The sequence below is a fragment of the Erpetoichthys calabaricus genome, chromosome 13 (assembly GCF_900747795.2).
Source record: "Erpetoichthys calabaricus chromosome 13, fErpCal1.3, whole genome shotgun sequence".
NCBI lineage: Eukaryota > Metazoa > Chordata > Cladistia > Polypteriformes > Polypteridae > Erpetoichthys > Erpetoichthys calabaricus.
Genome location: NC_041406.2, coordinates 17,164,996 through 17,184,095, shown reverse-complemented (window position 1 = coordinate 17,184,095; position 19,100 = coordinate 17,164,996).

The window sequence follows — 19,100 nt, the reverse complement described above, 5'->3', positions numbered from 1 at the left end:
TTATCTGCTTAATTGATAATGACAACGATGGACTTGACCACACCTGCCCATGAAATAGCCTTTGAGTCAATTGCCCAATTACTTTTGAGCCCCTGAAATGAAGGGATTGTGTTCAAAAAATGCTTTAGTTGCCTCACATTTTTATGCAATCGTTTTGTTCACCCCACTGAATTAAAGCTGAAAGTCTGCACTTCAACTGCATCGGAGTTGTTTCATTTAAAATTCATTGTGGTAATGTACAGAACCAAAATTAGAAAAAAGTTGTCTCTGTCCAAATATTTATGGACCTAACTGTATATACAGTATATCTGGCTAATCTCTATATAAATAAAATCCAATGTCTGTCTCTCTGTCTGTCTGTCCGCTTTTCATGAGAGAACTACTTAACAGAATTAGAACTGCTCCCTGGCTTCTGGCCTCCATTGGTCTATCCTTTATATGACTCTGGCTGGACAAGAAGCTGTTTCCTTGTCCTCTGTTCTCCATGGTAGTATATACTGTATATATATATATATATATATATATCTTAAATTCAACGTCTGTCTCTCTGTCTGTCCGCTTCTCATTAGAGAACTACTTAATGGATTTAGATCAGGTTTATTTCTATAATTTATAATTTCTATAATTCAACATTGCGACTTTTCTTATCGTGCTAAGTATCATAGTTCGCATGCAGGAGCGACTTATGCGAAAAAACACAAAATCACGTGATAATTCACATAGAGTTATAGCGCGGGTTGTTCACTGAATGCTAGCAACAGGCATACTGACGCTCGTGGGCAGCGTAGGGGAGCGCGCGGTGTAACGATGCAGGTCCGCTCCACGCTCCCATACGTCCTTACGAGGAGTCCTGAACCCGACAGAGTCGGTAATGTCACCGAGATGAGCTGACAAATGAGTACAATTCTCAAATGAAGCCAGGGGATAGTGCAAGAATTCCAAGTGCTTTTATTTAAAACAAAAATTAGTGTCCAAACAAAAAGTGCAGTGCATCTGGTTTCAATAAATAATTATTTAATAAATATCCATAAAAACAAGTGCTCTGTGGGGATAAAAACAACAATAAATCTGATAAAATCCGAGGTTAAAAATGCAGTCTCACTCTTCCCGATCACAGCCCACCTGTGCAGGTGCGACGCGCTCCAACTACCTCATTAACTTCCCCACGGTTGTGCAATCGCACCTATAGAGAATGACACGGCTATACGGGTTAAAACCTGGCCCTTGTTTTGAAGCCACGGACTCGCTATACCACACGCAGTGTTTTAGCACGTGAGTTATATTCCAAACAAAGGTCGTATACCAAGCAAAATTTTTCCCGTCCAAACAGGACGTATACCAAGTTGGACTTATTCCAAAGCAGACGTATACCGAGGTACCACTGTACAAGTAAAAGAGAATAGTGAGGCAGTAAGGCTAACCATTCTGGTAGTATGCTGCATCTACTGTGAATTTCCCATTGGGATTAATAAAGTATCTATCTATCTATCTATCTATCTATCTATCTATCTATCTATCTATCTATCTATCTATCTATCTATCTATCTATCTATCTATCTATCTATCTATCTATCTATCTATCTATCTATCTATCTACAGTATATGCACAAGTGACAAAAACCTGGATGACATATGGAGACCATTGAAATTCTGTATGGACAACATCCTGGTGGGGGCTTAATCACTACAATCAGCAGCAGCAGCCCTAGGATCAGCCACAGCACCACCGTACCTCCCCACATTAGGTTAAGTGCCTTGAGTATGTATTGTTATTAAAATGGCTACAGGTGTGTGTGTGTATCTCATTCAAGGTTAATTCCTAAGTTGCACACAAAACTGTTAGGCTAAGCTCTTGCTCCTTGCAATCATGTTAATCAAAAAGTGAATACCAGGAAAAAAAAATTATTTTTTGACAAAAAATGTTTTCTTATTTATTGTCTATGTTCATCAGAGAAAAGGAATATACCCAGCCACCCATTTTTTATATTGAAGAAAAAATACTAAATTGTCGAATGTGTATAAAGTTGGAAATGGGGCGAGTAATTATGCAGGCATGCCCATATTGTGATTTTGGTATACATTTAGCTCTTACACAGTAGAACCACTTTTCTAAAGTGATGTTAATGAGGGTTTTGGGCCTCAGCCATACTTGTCTCTCAAGAGCCCATAAGCACTCAGCCTGTTCTTTGTGGGGTCACTAAAGCAACAGTGGGCGGTATAACAATGCATGTTCCACACACATGCCTCTTGCTCTCCAAGGAGATATATTTTCATCAGCCCAGCTGTAAGATGAACATACACTTTAATACCCATCTCTTCTAAAGTATGCAACACTTTGGGAGTCTTAAGCTATTTACATTATGAAAAAATGAAGGGGGGTCCTTTGGTCTGCCATCCAAATCAGTTATTCAGTGAAACATTTTTTTGTATGAATTATTGATATAATGATGCTAGTCCTTAATCTTTGCTCCTTTGACACATTTAAGTGCATGAGTATGACCCGGGTGGCGCAGTGGGTAGCGCTGCTGCCTCGCAATTAGGAGACCCGGGTTCGCTTCCCGGGTCCTCTCTGTGTAGAGTTTGTATGTTCTGCATGAGTTTGCTCCGATCTTTTCACAAAGACATGCAAGTTAGGTGCATTGGCGATCCTAAAATTGTGCTTGGTGTGTGTGTGTGCCCTACGGTGGGCTGGCGTCCTGCCCAGGGTTTGTTCCTGCCTTGCAATAACATAAGTTTTGTATTTTTTTTTTAAGTCAAACTTTTTTTTCCACAGTAGTTGTAAATATTAATTTGACAGATGAAACTGCATTTTAAAGTGAAGCATATTTTATATTATACTAACCTGCTCTTGGACTTAATGGGTACAGGGGTCTCAATTTGAAAAAATTACCATTTAAACTTACAAAAATGTTTACTCGTGTCTTGAGATTGTACACATATTGCTAAAGAGCGTATCCATGCTGTTTAAAGAAGGAAAAAAGGCAAAAAGAAAACGTGTGTGAGATTCGACCAATTTAAAAGAAGACTGCAGTTCACCGCTTGCGTTCCTTTCCTCCGTAGCAGGCTTTCGTGGCCTGGGACTTGGATTCACCTTGGAGAGCCATCACCAGGTGTCACTATCACCATTATTGAAAGTCAGAATGTTTTTACTACAACAACATTCATTTCTATAGCATATTTTCATTCAAACTATGTAACTCAGAGTGCTTTACGAGACATCAAAGAGACAGTTCCAAGAAAAAAAAAACATATTAGGTGATAAAAATAAAGAATAAGTAACAAAGAAAGAAAAAAAATGAATCTTAAACAATCTTAAAAACAGATAAATATCAAGTAGAAAAATAGCGTCTTTATATACAGTGTCAGGATGTAAGTCTCTAAGGATGAGTCTGGTGATTGGCCGGGAGGACAGAAAAAACAAAAAAACAAATAAACAAAAAACAAAATCTTCAGGGGTTCAAGAAAACAAAGACCACTCAGCCCCCACTGGGCTTACTACCTAACTTAAATGTTCTTAATTCGTTCCTTTTTTACTTTCTCATATACGAAGTTTAGGGAAAGTATTGGAATCCTCCAACAATTCCATTTCGAGATTTTGATGAATCTCGACATTTTAGACCTTCCTGAGTCTGAAAATACCATTTTTTGAAATTATGTCTATGTGTGTGTGTGTAAACACGATAACTTGAGTACGCTTTCCCTCAGGACAACCAAATTTTGCATACAAGTATTAGGTACAAAACGTAGATTTCTATCAACTTTTGGGCTATTTTCATTAACCAGAACTGGTACTTTATCTTTTATTCATGCAGCTGCAGAGTCAGATTTATTCAACTTTACTTTTATAATAATTGTTCAATATATTAATAATTTGGTTCGATTTGTTCTTGATGGTTCTTTAATATACATAATATCTCTATATATAATCTTCATTTGGATCTATATCTTTGTTTTTCCGCGAATGAATTAGAAGAACAAGCACTAGATGGCAGTAGAGAGACAGCTAAAACATAGGCATTGTATTAAGAATCTCCTCCAGGCTTATACTACTGAAGACTGTAGTACTGCAGTCACACCTCAAAACACAGACATTTCAACTAAACAAATTGTTGTGCTTTAAATGAACTAATCTTTATATATAATCTTCATTTGGATCTTGATCTTTGTTTGTCCGTGAATTCCATGCATGCGTAGACCACCTTCCAGTTTAGTACGTTGTTGTTACTCACGGATGTCAACAATGTGCCGGAATAACGAAAGAGGTGGTGGACAGTGTTACGCTGGTTAGCTCCTGAGGCCTGGTTAGAGAATGAGATTGCAGAAGATAAAAGATATGTGCCTACGTAACATATGAATGAAAGAAAGACAGTGGGTAAAATGAATGACAACGTAACAGCACGTTCTGGAAATTATTATTGTTACGTTGTAGCCGGCGAGTGCTGCGCGTCTCACAGTTGTACCCTGGCTTGCTCACATGTCACTGAAGTGTTCCCTATTTATGCTTTAAAGAGCCTGGATACCTATGTGTCCCCCTTTTATAACCATTGCTCCGTGTATATTGTCTTACTCTTTGGATTGCCACAAAGCAACCTGCGAGATTGGAGAAAGTTTGAGAAGAGATCGCGAGAGGAAATGACAGCGTCGTGAAAACGAGATGGATTGTGAACGGAGAGAAGCAGAAATGCTCCTACACCACCACATAATTACTATTCGGACAGTGATTCTGAGTAGGCTGTTCCTATCGAATCAATGTCCAAGGGTTTTCTTTTGTAATTTTGTTTCCTTTATAAAAAATCATAATGCTGTGCGACGAAGGGCCCAGTTCACGACTGGCAGCCGCGTTTAAACAGGGAGCCCTTCACAGACAACTTTAACACGTGCAACGTAGTTGGGCGCACATGGCTAGTGTCAATATATAATCTTCATTTGGATTTTGATCTTTGTTTGTCCGCGAATGAATTAGTAGAAGAAGCACTAGATGGCAGTAGAGAGACAGCTAAAACATAGGCATTGTATTAAGAATCTCCTCCAGGCTTATACTACTGAAGACTGTAGTACTGCAGTCACACCTCAAAACACAGACATTCAAACTAAACAAATTGTTGTGCTTTAAATGAACTAATCTTTATACATAATCTTCATTTGGATCTTGATCTTTGTTTGTCCGTGAATTCCACGCATGCGTAGACCACCTTCCAGTTTAGTACGTTGTTGTTACTCACGGATGTCAACAATGTGCCGGAATAACGAAAGAGGTGGTGGACAGTGTTACGCTGGTTAGCTCCTGAGGCCTGGTTAGAGAATGAGATTGCAGAAGATAAAAGATATGTGCCTACGTAACATATGAATGAAAGAATGACTGGGTAAAATGAATGACAACGTAACAGCACATTCCGGAAATTATTATTGTTACGTTGTAGCCGGCGAGTGCTGCGCGTCTCACAGTTGTACCCTGGCTTGCTCACATGTCAGTGAAGTGATCCCTATTTATGCTTTAAAGAGCCTGGATACCTGTGTGTCCCCCTTTTATAACCATTGCTCCGTGTATATTGCCTTACTCTTTGGATTGCCACAAAGCAACCTGCGAGATTGGAGAAAGGTTGAGAAGAGATCATGAGAGGAAACGATAGCGTCATGAAAACGAGATGGACTGTGAACGGAGAGAAGCAGAAATGCTCCTACACCACCACATAATTACTATTCGGACAGTGATTCTGAGTAGGCCGTTCCTATCGAATCAATGTCCAAGGGTTTTCTTTTGTAATTTTGTTTCCCTTATAAAAAATCATAATGCTGTGCGACGAAGGGCCCAGTTCACGACTGGCAGCCGCGTTTAAACAGGGAGCCCTTCACAGAACAACTTTAACACGCGCAACGTAGTTGGGCACACATGGCTAGTAAAAATATCATCATTGTCTTGTGGTTTACTCCTCAAATATCCATCCCCATATCTGAGTATACGAGAAAGTCGAGGAGAGACCACTCCCGATTTTTTTTTGTGTTATTGATTTTTGTTTTCTTTTGTTTATATTTTTTATTGTTATTTCTTTGACATCATTGTGCCTGTTTTTCTGAGTTTTTTTGTCATGGGTGTTGCCATTTTTGTGTTGCATTGCTATACATGTGATGTGAACATGGAGTTACTTTTGGTGTTAAAACATTTGTATTATTTAACTAAGTTGTATCCATATTTTAAAACAAACACACTTTTTCAGGGATATTTTCATAAATAAGGAAAGCTTTTTGGTTTAGACCTTGGTTTCGTTTTTACTTTGAATGGTTACTACTGATGTTTTCTTACATTGTGGCACACATCCCTAATCATACTCAAGCATCGCAAAGCGTACCTTAAATGATCTCTGACATTAACTTCATAATCTCTAAAAACAGTCATATTTCAGGACATTTACATTCTAGTGACATCCAAGAAGCACTTCATTTCAAACTAAAACATAATTAACCCTATTCTAAACTTCAAATTCATTCAGAATGGTTTTAATTCTCAGTTGACAAAAAGTAAATGCACTTTGGAAGATTACCATCCAAGCTCTTCACAGGTATGTAATATCACTCCGAGCCGAGAGGGGGCGCTGCCGCTGACAGCCTTGTCATGCTCTTCCTCCTCAGTCTGGGAAAATACTCAGGTAGGGCATTTAACGCTGCCCCTTCCGGTCCCTGGACTTTAAAAGAGAAGACAGCACTAATGCAGGCGTCTTTGACCTGGGAGACAATCTGAAGAAAGAACCTCATTATTCTGATTTTACGTCACCGGCAGAAACCTGATGATCAAGGCCACATCGCTGTGTGGCAGCAATTCTATGATTGTTTTCACACCATTGTGTGTTTCTTTGGTTTATAAAAGAGCCGATACTAAACAGGAAGGGGTGTGTTGGCACCCCAAACTGCTTATTGGCTCACCGACTCTTCTTTCCTTGACTACAATGTATTAAGTCTCAAATATGGTCATAAGTCACCATTTTGTACAAATATTAAAAACATAGTGACACACTTGTCATATGGTATTGCCTGGCAGCTAAAAATTTTGGACTATTTAACTAAGCAGTTAATCAAAAACAACAAACATTCATTGAAACTGACATCTCATCTGTCTAATAGATTCCAGTCCAGGCTTAATGTTCATAACTTCACAGTCTGCTGTAATAAAATGGGTCATTTAAATTACCACACTTTGCTTTTTCTCAATTAAAAGAATAGTTTTAACAAAGTAGGTAAATGACAGGGTTTCTAAAGCCATTATGAGACATCTGCCTGAAAAATACTTTTATTAATAGTCTCATCTGGCTGTGTCTGACGTGCTCACTCCGTTGTCTTTAATAAATTCAGATATCAGCTTTTGGTTTTAAAACTAAACAGGCAAGGATCTGAGCGTGTGCAGACTCTGTGGGCTTTTTATCTGTAATGATGCTGATAAGTTGAAATCACTGAGGCTAGTTACCTGCTTACTTGCTAGGGTATAACACAAAGGATAAAACCAGACAAAAACAAAGGCCGCTTGTACTTTTAGGAGGATTTATGAGACAGCGTGTTAATCTTCTTCTTCTTTCAGCTGCTGCCATTTAGGGGTCGCCACAGAGGATCATCCGTCTCCATCTATCCCTGTCTTTTACATCATTTTCTGCCACACTGACTGCCTTCATGTCTTCCCTCACCACATCATCCATAAACCTCTTTGGCCTTCCGCTTTTCCTCTTGTCTGGCAGTTCCATCTTGAACATTGTTTTCCTGATGTACCCCTCATCTCTCTTCTGCACTTGCCCAAACCATCTATATCTCTTCTTGGTCACCAAACTGTTGTACCCATGTTGTTCCTCTAATATACTCATACTTAATCCTGTCTATCCTCATTATTCCGAGCGAAAATAGTAGAATCTTCAATTCTGCCACTTCCAGCATTGCCTCCTGTATTTTAGTCAGTGCCACCATCTCCAAACCTTCAACATAGCTGTTCTCACTACTGGTTTAAATACCTTCCCTTTCACTCTTGCAGGTATACTTTCTATCACAAATCAATCCTGCCACTCTTCTCCACCCAGTCCACCCTGTCTGCACTCTCTTCTTCACCTCTCTGCTGCACTCTCCATTGATTTGGACTGTTAAACCCAAGTTTTTACATTCATCTACCCTCACCACCTCCTTGCAGTCACACACTTCCACCACCTTCCCTCTCATTCAAACACAAGTAATCCATCTGACTCTCATACCCCTTCTCTCCAGTGTGGACCTCCACCTCTCCAGGTTCGTCTCCACCTGCTGTCAACTATCACTACAGATCACAGTATCATCTGTGAACATCATAGTCCATGGAGACTCCTGTCTGACCTCATCTGTCAACGTGTCCATCACCATTGCAACCAGGAAAGGGCTCAGAGTCAATCCTTGATGTAATCCCACTCTCACCTTCAACCAGGCTGTCATTCCTACTACACACCTCACTGCAGTCACATACTTATCCTGCACCACCATCACATTCTTCTCTGCTACTCCCGACTTCCTCATACAGGACCATAACATCTCCCTTGACACCCTGCCATACGCTTTCTCTAAATCCACAAACTCATAATGCAATTCCTTCTGACCTTCTCTGCACTTCTCTATCAATATTCTTAAAGCAAACACCACGGCCGTTGTACTCTTAAGAATTACAGTTCAGTTTCCATCTATGATTCAATGTGAGATTGTGAGACATTTTAAACTATTCACGTAAAAGGCCTTCAGCTTCTAGACTGAGATGTTTTCAAACTTAACAGAAGTATAATGTATGCTGGAGAAGCTGGAACACAAAGCGGTACTTCAGAGTTTTCTTATTTAATAACACTGCCCAAGAGCACCATGGCCTCCATAATACTTATATGGAAGAATATTGGAACAACCACGTCTCTTCCTAGAGCAAGCCATCCAGATAAACTGAGCAATGATGAGAGAAGAGCTTTAGTAATAGAGTTGGCCAAAGATTCCTAACTGAAACTTTAAAAAAGATAACCATCACTGCAACACTCCACTGATTTGGGCTTTATGACAGAGTGGGCAGACAGACGCCTCTCTTCAGTAAAGGACACGTGGACGCCCACTTGGCACCTAAAGGACTCTCAGACTGCAAGAAACAAGAATCTTTGGTCTGATGAAACCAAAATTGGTGTCATGTCTGCAGAAAACAAGGAACCAGTCATCACCTGGTGAGGCAGTGTGGAGTAGTAGTCAAGGCTTTGGACTTCAAATCCCTCTACTGATACTGTGTGACCATTAGCAAGTCACTTGACCTGCCTGTGCTCCAATCTGAAAACCAAAGGAAACGTAAAAAGTTATATCTTAAATATTGTAAGTCGTCTTCGATAAGGTGTCAACCAAATAAGTAAATGTAAATCACCTGTTGTGAAATAAATAGCCGCTTGACACACAGAAAAAAGGTTTTGGGCAGCCACCCGTATACTTAAAGCCTGCCTGCAAAAACGACAAAATAAGTTGCACAGATATGTACAGAGTTGAGTCCAAAAACAGAACTGAAGTTAAAGAGGAAGTTGTCTCGTATTTAAGGCAGGCAGGTGGAAGTGATGTCTTTGAGGCCCAGCACCGGAGGTGATGTTCTTGAGGGAGGAACCGGAAGTGACATCCTTTTGGGGGGAGTGATGTTTTTGGGGCGGAACCAGAAGTGGTGTTTTGGAGGTGGGACCAGAAATTACATCGTTAGGGCCAGAACCAAAAGTGATGTTCTTGGGTCCAGAACAGGAAGTGACGTCATCGGGCCTGAATCAGGCAGAATTTCCTGTGTCCGGTCTGCAGAGATAAAAGAAAAAGGTTTAATGCACACTGCAACCCCCTGGCCTGGTGTGGAATTACCTTCTTTTGGTCCATTTAGCTTCCTCCCATGCGTGTATGTGTGACACTGTCTAATACCATTCCAATGTCAAAACATGGTGATAGCAGCATCATCATGTGGGGTTATTTTTCAGCAGGCAGGCACTATGAGACTAGACGGGGCTGAGGGAAACTGAATGGAGCAAAGTATAGAGATATCTTTAATGAGAACCTCCTCCAGAGTACTGTGAACCCCAGATTGGGCTAAAGGTTCACCTACCAATAGGACAAAAGACTCTAGGATTCTAAAGACTTTCTACTCTGGCGCTGTGGGAAGTATCCTGGCACAGAAGATAACATCCTGGTTTGGAAACTGCTGTGTTCAGGACTGTAAAGCCCTACCAAGAGTGATCCGTGCAGCGGAACGCTGCTGCAGGTCAGCTCTACCATCTATGGAGGACATTTACACCAGAAGATGCAGGACCAGAGCTCTCAGGATTATCAAAGACTCATCTCATCCTAGTAATAGCCTGTTTCATCTGTTAAAATCAGGCAAAAGGTTTTGTAGCATCCTGGCCAGGACAGAGAGACTCAGAAGGAGTTACTATCCTCAAGCCATAAGACAGTTAAATCAGAACATGCCATCTCATCCATGACCCCTCCACATACTTAGACTGGACTGTAATTGTATCATGACGTCTACCCTTACCTTGTTTTGGAAATTGGTCTGTCCTTTAACTATGCACCTGTCTAACTTTGGTTTTGCACAATATTCACTGCACTATTGCACCTTAACACTTAATTCTACTTTATTTCACTTAATTTTACTTTTTAATTTATGTTCTATTATATTGTTTTCTTTCAATCTAGGACTTTTTGTTAATCTGACTGATATTCTTCTAACTTTGCACAGTTTTTGATAAGCGGATCAGGATGCATTTCACTGCGTGTTGTCCTGTATAACTATGCATGTGACGAATAAAGACTCTTGAATAAGGGCCAAAGCACAAAGCAAAGACAAGGCAAGAGTAGTTTAGGGTCAAACCCTGGGAATGTCCTTGAGTGGCCGAGCCAAAAGCTTAGAACTGAACCCAATGAAACATCTCTATAAAGTAGCTAATGGTCTCCATACCACCGGACAAAGCTTGAGAAAATCTGCAGAGATGATTGGCAGAAAACTGGATTAAGAATAAACCTGTTCCAAAACGGCAGCCTTCCCTGCTTTGCTCCTTTGATTTGTCCTCGCGTTTTGGTAATGAACCCATACTCCATCCAAGACGGGATGCCAGTCAATGGCTGTCCTTCAATTCTGGCCTCTGCCTTTTCTCCAGGATGCCGGATAATCCTTCTTGGCACTTAAAACAAATAAGGAAAAAAGAAATTGATATTCCGACATAGTTTCATATTGTTTTTTCTTTATTTAAGAAAACAGCATAAAAAAAATTAACGAACGAAAAATGATGAACACTTTAATCTGTTACAAGTAATCAGCAAAACCTTCCTTTTTTTAACAAATTCATTTTATATAATGTTCATAAAGCCCCCACCTGAGAATATTTATAAAGTACTGTGCAAAAGTTTTAGGCAGGTGTGGAAAAAATGCTGTAAACAAAGAATACTTTCAAAAATGGAAGTGTTAATCATTTATTTTCATCAATCAACAAAATGCAGTGAATGAACAAAAGAGAAATCTAAATCAAATCAATATTTGGTGTGACCACCCTTTGCCTTCAAAACAGCATCAATTCTTCTAGGTACACTTGCACAGTTTTTGAAGGAACTCGGCTGGTAGGTTGTTCCAAACATCTTGGAGAACTAACCCCAGATCTTCTGTGGATGTAGGCTTCCTCACATCCTTCTGTCTCTTCATGTAATCCCAGACACACTCGATGAAGTTGAGATCAGGGCTCTGTGGGGGCCATACCATCACTTCCAGGACTTCTTGTTCTTCTTTACGCTGAAGACAGTTCTTAATGACTTTGGCTGTATGTTTGGGGTCGTTGTCCTGCTGCATAATAAATTTGGGGCCAATCATACGCCTCCCTGATGGTATTGTATTATGGATAAGTATCTGCCTGTATTTCTCAGCATTGAGAACACCATTAATCCTGACCAAATCTCCAACTCCATTTGCAGAAATGCAGCCCCAAATGTTCAAGGAACCTCCACCATGCTTCACTGTTGCCTGCAGACACTCATTATTGTACCGCTCTCCAGCCCTTCGACGAACAAACTGCCTTCTGCTACAGCCAAATATTTCAAAATTTGACTCATCCGTCCAGAGCACCTGCTGCCACTTTTCTGCACCCCAGTTCCTATGTTTTCATACATACTTGAGTCGCTTGGCCTTGTTTCCACATCGGAGGTATGGCTTTTTGGCTGAAACTCTTCCATGAAGACCACTTCTGGCCAGACTTCTCCGGACAGTAGATGAGTGTACCCAAGCTCCACTGGTTTCTACCAGTTCTGAGCTGATGGCACTGATGGATATCTTCCGATTTCGAAGGGTAATAAGATTGATGTGTCTTTCATCTGCTGCACTAAGTTTTCTTGGCCAACCACTGCGTCTATGATCCTCAGCGTTGCCCGTTTCTTTGTGCTTCTTCAAAAGAGCTTGAACAGCACATCTTGAAACCCCAGTCTGCTTTGAAATCTTTGTCTGGGAGAGACCTTGCTGATGCAGTAGAACTACCTTGTGTCTTGTTGTTGTGCTCAGTCTTGCCATGACATGAAACTGTCTTCCACAACCTCACCTTGGTAGCAGAGTTTGGCTGTTCCTCACCCAGTTTTAAGCCTCCTACACAGCTGTTTCTGTTTCAGTTAATGACTGTGTTTCAGCCTACGTGTGACATTGATGATCATTAGCACCTGTTTGGTAGAATTGGTTGATCAGACACCTGACTAGAATCCTACAAAATCCCTGACTTTGTGTAAGTGGACCTATAAGAATTGATGCTGGTTTGAAGGCAAAAGGTAGGAACACCAAATATTGATTTGATTTAGATTTTTCTTTTGTTCGCTCACTTTGCATTTTGTAAATTGATAACAATAAACAATCATTATATTTCTGAAAGCATTCTTTGTTTACAGCATTTTTTCCACACCTGCCTAAAACTTTTGCACAGTACTGTATATACCTTTTAAAGATACAATTTTACTCCAGGTTATTTATTTATTTTTTAAATAAAACTCAAAAGGTTGTCCACCCTTAAAGACCTGGTGAATTAGTCATTTGAACAGATCTTTTTATGGTCAAATATGTGTTGTCAGGTAGTTCATAAAAAAGTCATTAGTTTTCCTCCCCTCTTCTTTCACTGTCACAGAACATCATGTCATAAATACCGCCGCTTGTCTTGCAGGATATCAGTCTATCCAGGTATCACCCACTTCCTGTCTCTGGCCATATGTTTCTGTTATTTATGTCAGTAAAATCACATTTACACAACCGCTGCTAGTTGTTTACAGAAGTTTAACTCCTCTGATACATTCCTGCTTATGTTGCATGCTTTTAGCCCATTGATAATACATGAGCTTGTTCATTTTAAAGGATACTGCCATATGCATGAAAGAATAAATGCAGACCTAAACTGACAGCACCATCTGCCAAACATGGTTGACGTCGAGGGATGGCCCGTTCAACATTTGCCTTTGCCTCTGGAGGATGCAATATTCACATCAATGCTAATACGATATATTAATAATTTGGTGACCTCACTGTGTGTAAGATGCACATTAGCACAAACGCCTTAGCTGTCTGAATGGCATGCAATATATAAAGGGAAACAGGGAGTCTGTCCCTCATACTGTGCCCAAGAGTAAGCAGGAAGATAAGTAATATGACCTTGTGCCTCATAAACGTTATTATGAAAAACATGAAAGAGTCATGTTTAAAGCATAAGTTTAATAATAACTCTATACATTCATATAGCGCTTTTCTCACTGCTCAAAGTGCTTAACAAAGTGAGCGACGAGTCACTTCAACCGCCCCTAACATGTAGCATCCACTTGGATGGTGATGGCAGCCATTTTTGTGTCAGTATGCCTGCCCCACATTACTTTTTATGTGGTGAAGGGGTGAGAGGTAGTTAGCCAATTTCAGAAGGGGATGATTAGTAGGCCAGAATGACTAGGCTGAGGTGGGCAGTTTAGCCAGGACATTAGGATATACCCAACTCTTTATGAATGATCCCCAGGAAACTTTTATTACCCCAGTGAGTCAGGACCTTGGTTTTACGTTTCATCTGAAGGACGGTGCCACATTTACAGCACAGTGTCCCCATCACTGCATTGGGGGCTTTAAGATCTACATGCAAAATAGAGGGTGCGCCCCTAGCTGGACTCACCAACACCTCTTCCAGCAGCAACCCAAGCTTTTTCTGGTTGGTCTCCCATCCAAGTACTGGCCAGGGCCCAAACATGCTTAGCTTCACGTGAATGCACCATTAAGCACTGTATCCGTACTCAATGTCAAGATGACTGATAGGGCTGATCTTGATGGGTTACATTGTGTAGTTGCTACTTTTTCACGATTACAAAAAAAAAAAAAAAACGCTAAAAACCTAAATATATCCAAAATGTGTACCCAAGAGTTTTACTGGGTAGGTAGCGAAGTATGTCCAGTCCCTCCATATCAATAAACACAAAAGAGTTTTACTGGGTAGGTAGGTAGGTTTATCTGGTACAGGGAAGTCTCAATAATTTTCTCCCAACACCACAATTAAAAGGTATCGATTTTTGAACCCCAGACTGGGCCAAAGATTCACCTACCGATAGGACAAAGGCCCAAAGCACAAAACAAAGACAAGACAGAAGTAGTTTAGGGTCAAACCCTGGGAATGTCCTTGAGTGGCCAATGTCCAAAAGCTCAGAACTGAACTCAAACAAACATCTCTAGAGAGACCTGAAAGTAGCTGTTCACTAACGGTCTCCATACCACTTGACAAAGGACCTGCAGAGAAGAACGGCAGAAAACTGGATTAGGAATAAACTTGCTCCAAAACAGCAGCCTTCACTGCATTGCTCCTTTGTTTTGTCCTTGCATTTTGGTAATGGACCAATAATCCATCCCAGACAGGATGCCAGTCAATGGCTGTCCTTCAATTCTGGCCTCTGCCTTTTCTCCAGGATGCCGGATAATCCTGCTTGGCACTTAAAATAAATAAGGAAAAAAGAAATTGATATTCTGATATAGTTTCATGTTGTTTTTTCCTTATTTAATAAAACAGCACAAAAAAATTAACGAACGAAAAATGATGAACACTTTAATCTGTTACAAGTAATCAGCAAAATCTTCCTTTTTTTAACAAATTCATTTTATATAATGTTCATAAAGTCCCCACCTGAGACTATATACAGTACTATGCAAAAGTTTTAGGCAGGTGTGAAAAAATGCTGTAAACAAAGAATGCTTTCAAAAATGGAAGTGTTAATCATTTCTTTTCATCAACCAACAAAATGCAGTGAATGAACAAAAGAGAAATCTAAATCAAATCAATATTTGGTGTGACCACCCTTTGCCTTCAAAACAGCATCAGTTCTTCTAGGTACACTTGCACACAGTTTTTGAAGGAACTCGGCTGGTAGGTTGTTCCAAACATCTTGGAGAACTAACCACAGATCTTCTGTGGATGTAGGCTTCCTCACATTCTTCTGTCTCTTCATGTAATCCCAGACACACTCGATGATGTTGAGATCACCGTTCTGTGCACAAACAAAATTAATGAACAAAAAACGATGTTACAAGTGATCAGCAAAATCTTCCTTTTTTAACACTTTAATTTGATATAATTTTCATAAAGCACTCACCAGTGAATTTATATACCTTTTAAAGATACAGTTTTACTGCAGCTTATTTATTTATTTCATGGGTTACATTGAGTAGTTGCTACTGGGTAGAATTTTACGTGGTAGGTAGGTAAGTTTATCTGGTTCCTCCATTTCAATCAACATGAGAGCTTTACTGGGAAGGTACTAAGTATGCCCAGTCCCTCCATATCAACCAATGCAAGAGTATAAATGGGTAGATATGTAAGTACATCCAGTCTCTGCATATCAATCACCATGAGAGTTTTACTGGGTAGGTAGATACAGTAAGTATGTCCACTTCCTCCATATCAATCAATGCAAGAGTTTCACTGGGTATGTAAGTGCCTGTGGCATCACTATTTACTCATCTGTGAAAAGCCTCACATCATCCTTTACCAATTTTCTCTGTTTGGCAGAATGACATCCCATCTACACTCCCACTTTCTTGGAAATCTACTTTTAGTGGCATTTTATTTATGCCGAATGATCATTGAAAGTGTACTATTGTGATTATTCTGCGACTTATATATGTTCTCTTCTATATATACAGTTAGGTCCATAAATATTTGGACAGAGACAACTTTTTTCTAATTTTGGTTCTGGACATTACCACAATGAATTTTAAATGAAACAACTCAGATGCAGTTGAAGTGCAGACTTTCAGCTTTAATTCAGTGGGGTGAACAAAACGATTGCATAAAAATGTGAGGCAACTAAATCATTTTTTGAACACAATCCCTTCATTTCAGGGGCTCTAAAGTAACTGGACAAATAAAATAACTGGAAATAAAATGTTCATTTCTAATACTTGGTTGAAAACCCTTTGCTGGCAATGACAGCCTGAAGTCTTGAACTCCTGGACATCACCAGATGGTGGGTTTCCTCCTTTTTAATGCTCTGCCAGGCCTTTACTGCAGCGGCTTTCAGTTGCTGTTTGTTTGTGGGCCTTTCTGTCTGAAGTTTAGTCTTCAACAAGTGAAATGCCTGCTCAGTTGGGTTAAGATCAGGTGACTCACTTGGCCATTCAAGAATTTTCCACTTCTTTGCTGTAATAAACTCCTGGGTTGCTTTGGCTGTATGTTTTGGGTCATTGTCCATCTGTATCATGAAACGCCGCCCAATCAATTTGACTGCTGTATTTATCTGGATTTGAGCAGACAGTATGTCTCTGAACACCTCAGAATTCATTTGGCTGCTTCTGTCCTGTGTCACATCATCAATAAACACTAGTGTCCCAGTGCCACTGGCAGCCATGCACGCCCAAGCCATCACACTGCCTCCACCGTGTTTTACAGATGATGTGGTATGCTTTGGATAATGAGCTGTTCCATTCCTTCTCCATACTTTTTTCTTGCCATCTTTCTGGTAGAGGTTGATCTTGGTTTCATCTGTCCAAAGAATGTTTTTCCAGAACTGTGCTGGCTTTTTTAGATGTTCTTTAGCAAAGTCCAATCTAGCCTTTCTATTCTTGAGGCTAATAAGTGGCTTGCACCTTGCAGTGCACCCTATGTATTTACTTTCATGCAGTCTTCACTTTATGGTAGACTTGGATATCGAACACCTACCCCCTGGAGAGTGTTGTTCACTTGTTTGGCTGTTGTGAAGGGGTTTCTCTTCACCATGGAAATGATTCTGCAATCATCCACCACTGTTGTCTTCCGTAGACGTCCAGGTCTTTTTGTGTTGCTGAGTTCACCAGTGCTTGCTTTCTTTCTCAGGATGTACCAAACTGTAAATTTTGCCACTTGTAATATTGTAGCAATTTCTCCGATGGGTTTTTTCTGTTTTCACAGCTTAAGGATGGCTTCTTTCACCTGCATGGAGAGCTCCTTTGACCGCATGTTGTCTGTTCACAGCAAAATCTTCCACATGCAAGCACCACACCTCAAATCAACTCCAGGCCTTTTATCTGCTTAATTGATAATGACATAACGGTGGACTTGCCCACACCTGCCCATGAAATAGCCTTTGAGTCAATTGTCCAATTACTTTTGAGCCACTGAAATGAAGGGATTGTGTTCAAAAAATGCTTTAGTTGCCTCACATTTTTATGCAATCGTTTTGTTCACCCCACTGAATTAAAGCTGAAAGTCTGCACTTCAACTGCATCTGAGTTGATTCATTTCAAATTCATTGTGGTAATGTACAGAACCAAAATTAGAAAAAAGTGGTCTCTGTCCAAATATTTATGGACCTAACTGTATACTTATTTATATATATTTTTATGTTTAGGTTGGTCGTTTCTGTCCATAGGTTTTATTGACTACTGTAAAGCATTTGATTGTGTGGATCATAACAAACTTTGACAAATTTCGGTAAACCAAGAAGCAACAGTTAGAACTAAGTATGGAATAACTGACTGGTTCAAGATTGGAAAAAATAGTAGAAGGCTGTATACTGTCACCTTACTTATTTAATCTATATGCTGAATACATAATCTGGAAAGCTGGTTTAGAGGAATCATACGCTGGAATCAACGTTGCCGAAAGGAATATTAACAATTGCAGATAACAACTGCTGACGATACTACCCTGATGGCTGAAAGTGACGAAGAGGTGAAAAGCCTGCAGATTGGGTGTTAAAGAAGAGAATGCAGAAACTGGCTTGTTGCTTAACATCAAATAATCAAAGACTATGTCATCTATTATGATGAAATGTTTGCAAATATATTATTGATTGCCTGTCTGTGTTATCACTTTTCAATATATCTGCACTTAATTTTACACCCTGACTTGCATTGCCTGTTTGATCGTCGATTGTGCTCGTAAGGGGTGAGGCTTGGCATTGTCTTTAGATTTCTCAGTTTAGCCAGGCCACAGGTCTTGGTTGTGTAGCTGCTGGTCTGGGTTAGGGCTCGTTTATACTTCACACTCAGAACGTGTACGCACACATCATGGCTGCCACGCGTTCCCAGTGTTCATTTGACGCGTCCTCTGAGCAGGTCTTCAGAAATTTAGGCTATGCATGTGCGAGTTGCAGTACCGGCAAAAAGTCGGGGGGAGCAGTGTGATAAAAGTCGGAACGTGACTTCAGAGTCTCTGTTCACTATCCACATGTGACAGAAAGCCGCTATGCAGATCCTATGAGATCGATGTGCGCGCTTCGATGTTTGATGAACGGTTCGATGTGGTGAAGCAAAATGTCGATATACAAATACACTCGTGGTGCTTTTACATTCAAGCGTCGCATATTCCTGATCATAATGACACGATACATTTTAAAAGTCTCACATGCCGTCCTCTGTGCTGTTTTTTTTTTTCCTAGGGCTTCCTCCTGAACTGACAGCAGTGGCAAACAGCAATAGATCACCACACAGAACACATTAAATGTATGATATTCCAACTCTCTGCACATTTAGAATCTTTAGATTTATACTTGATATCGCTTTCATGATGAAATCCATTAAAGTATGTATGTTACATTTTACAGATAAATCGTTAATAATTACACACATGGGGGTGACATGGTGGCAGAACGGTAAC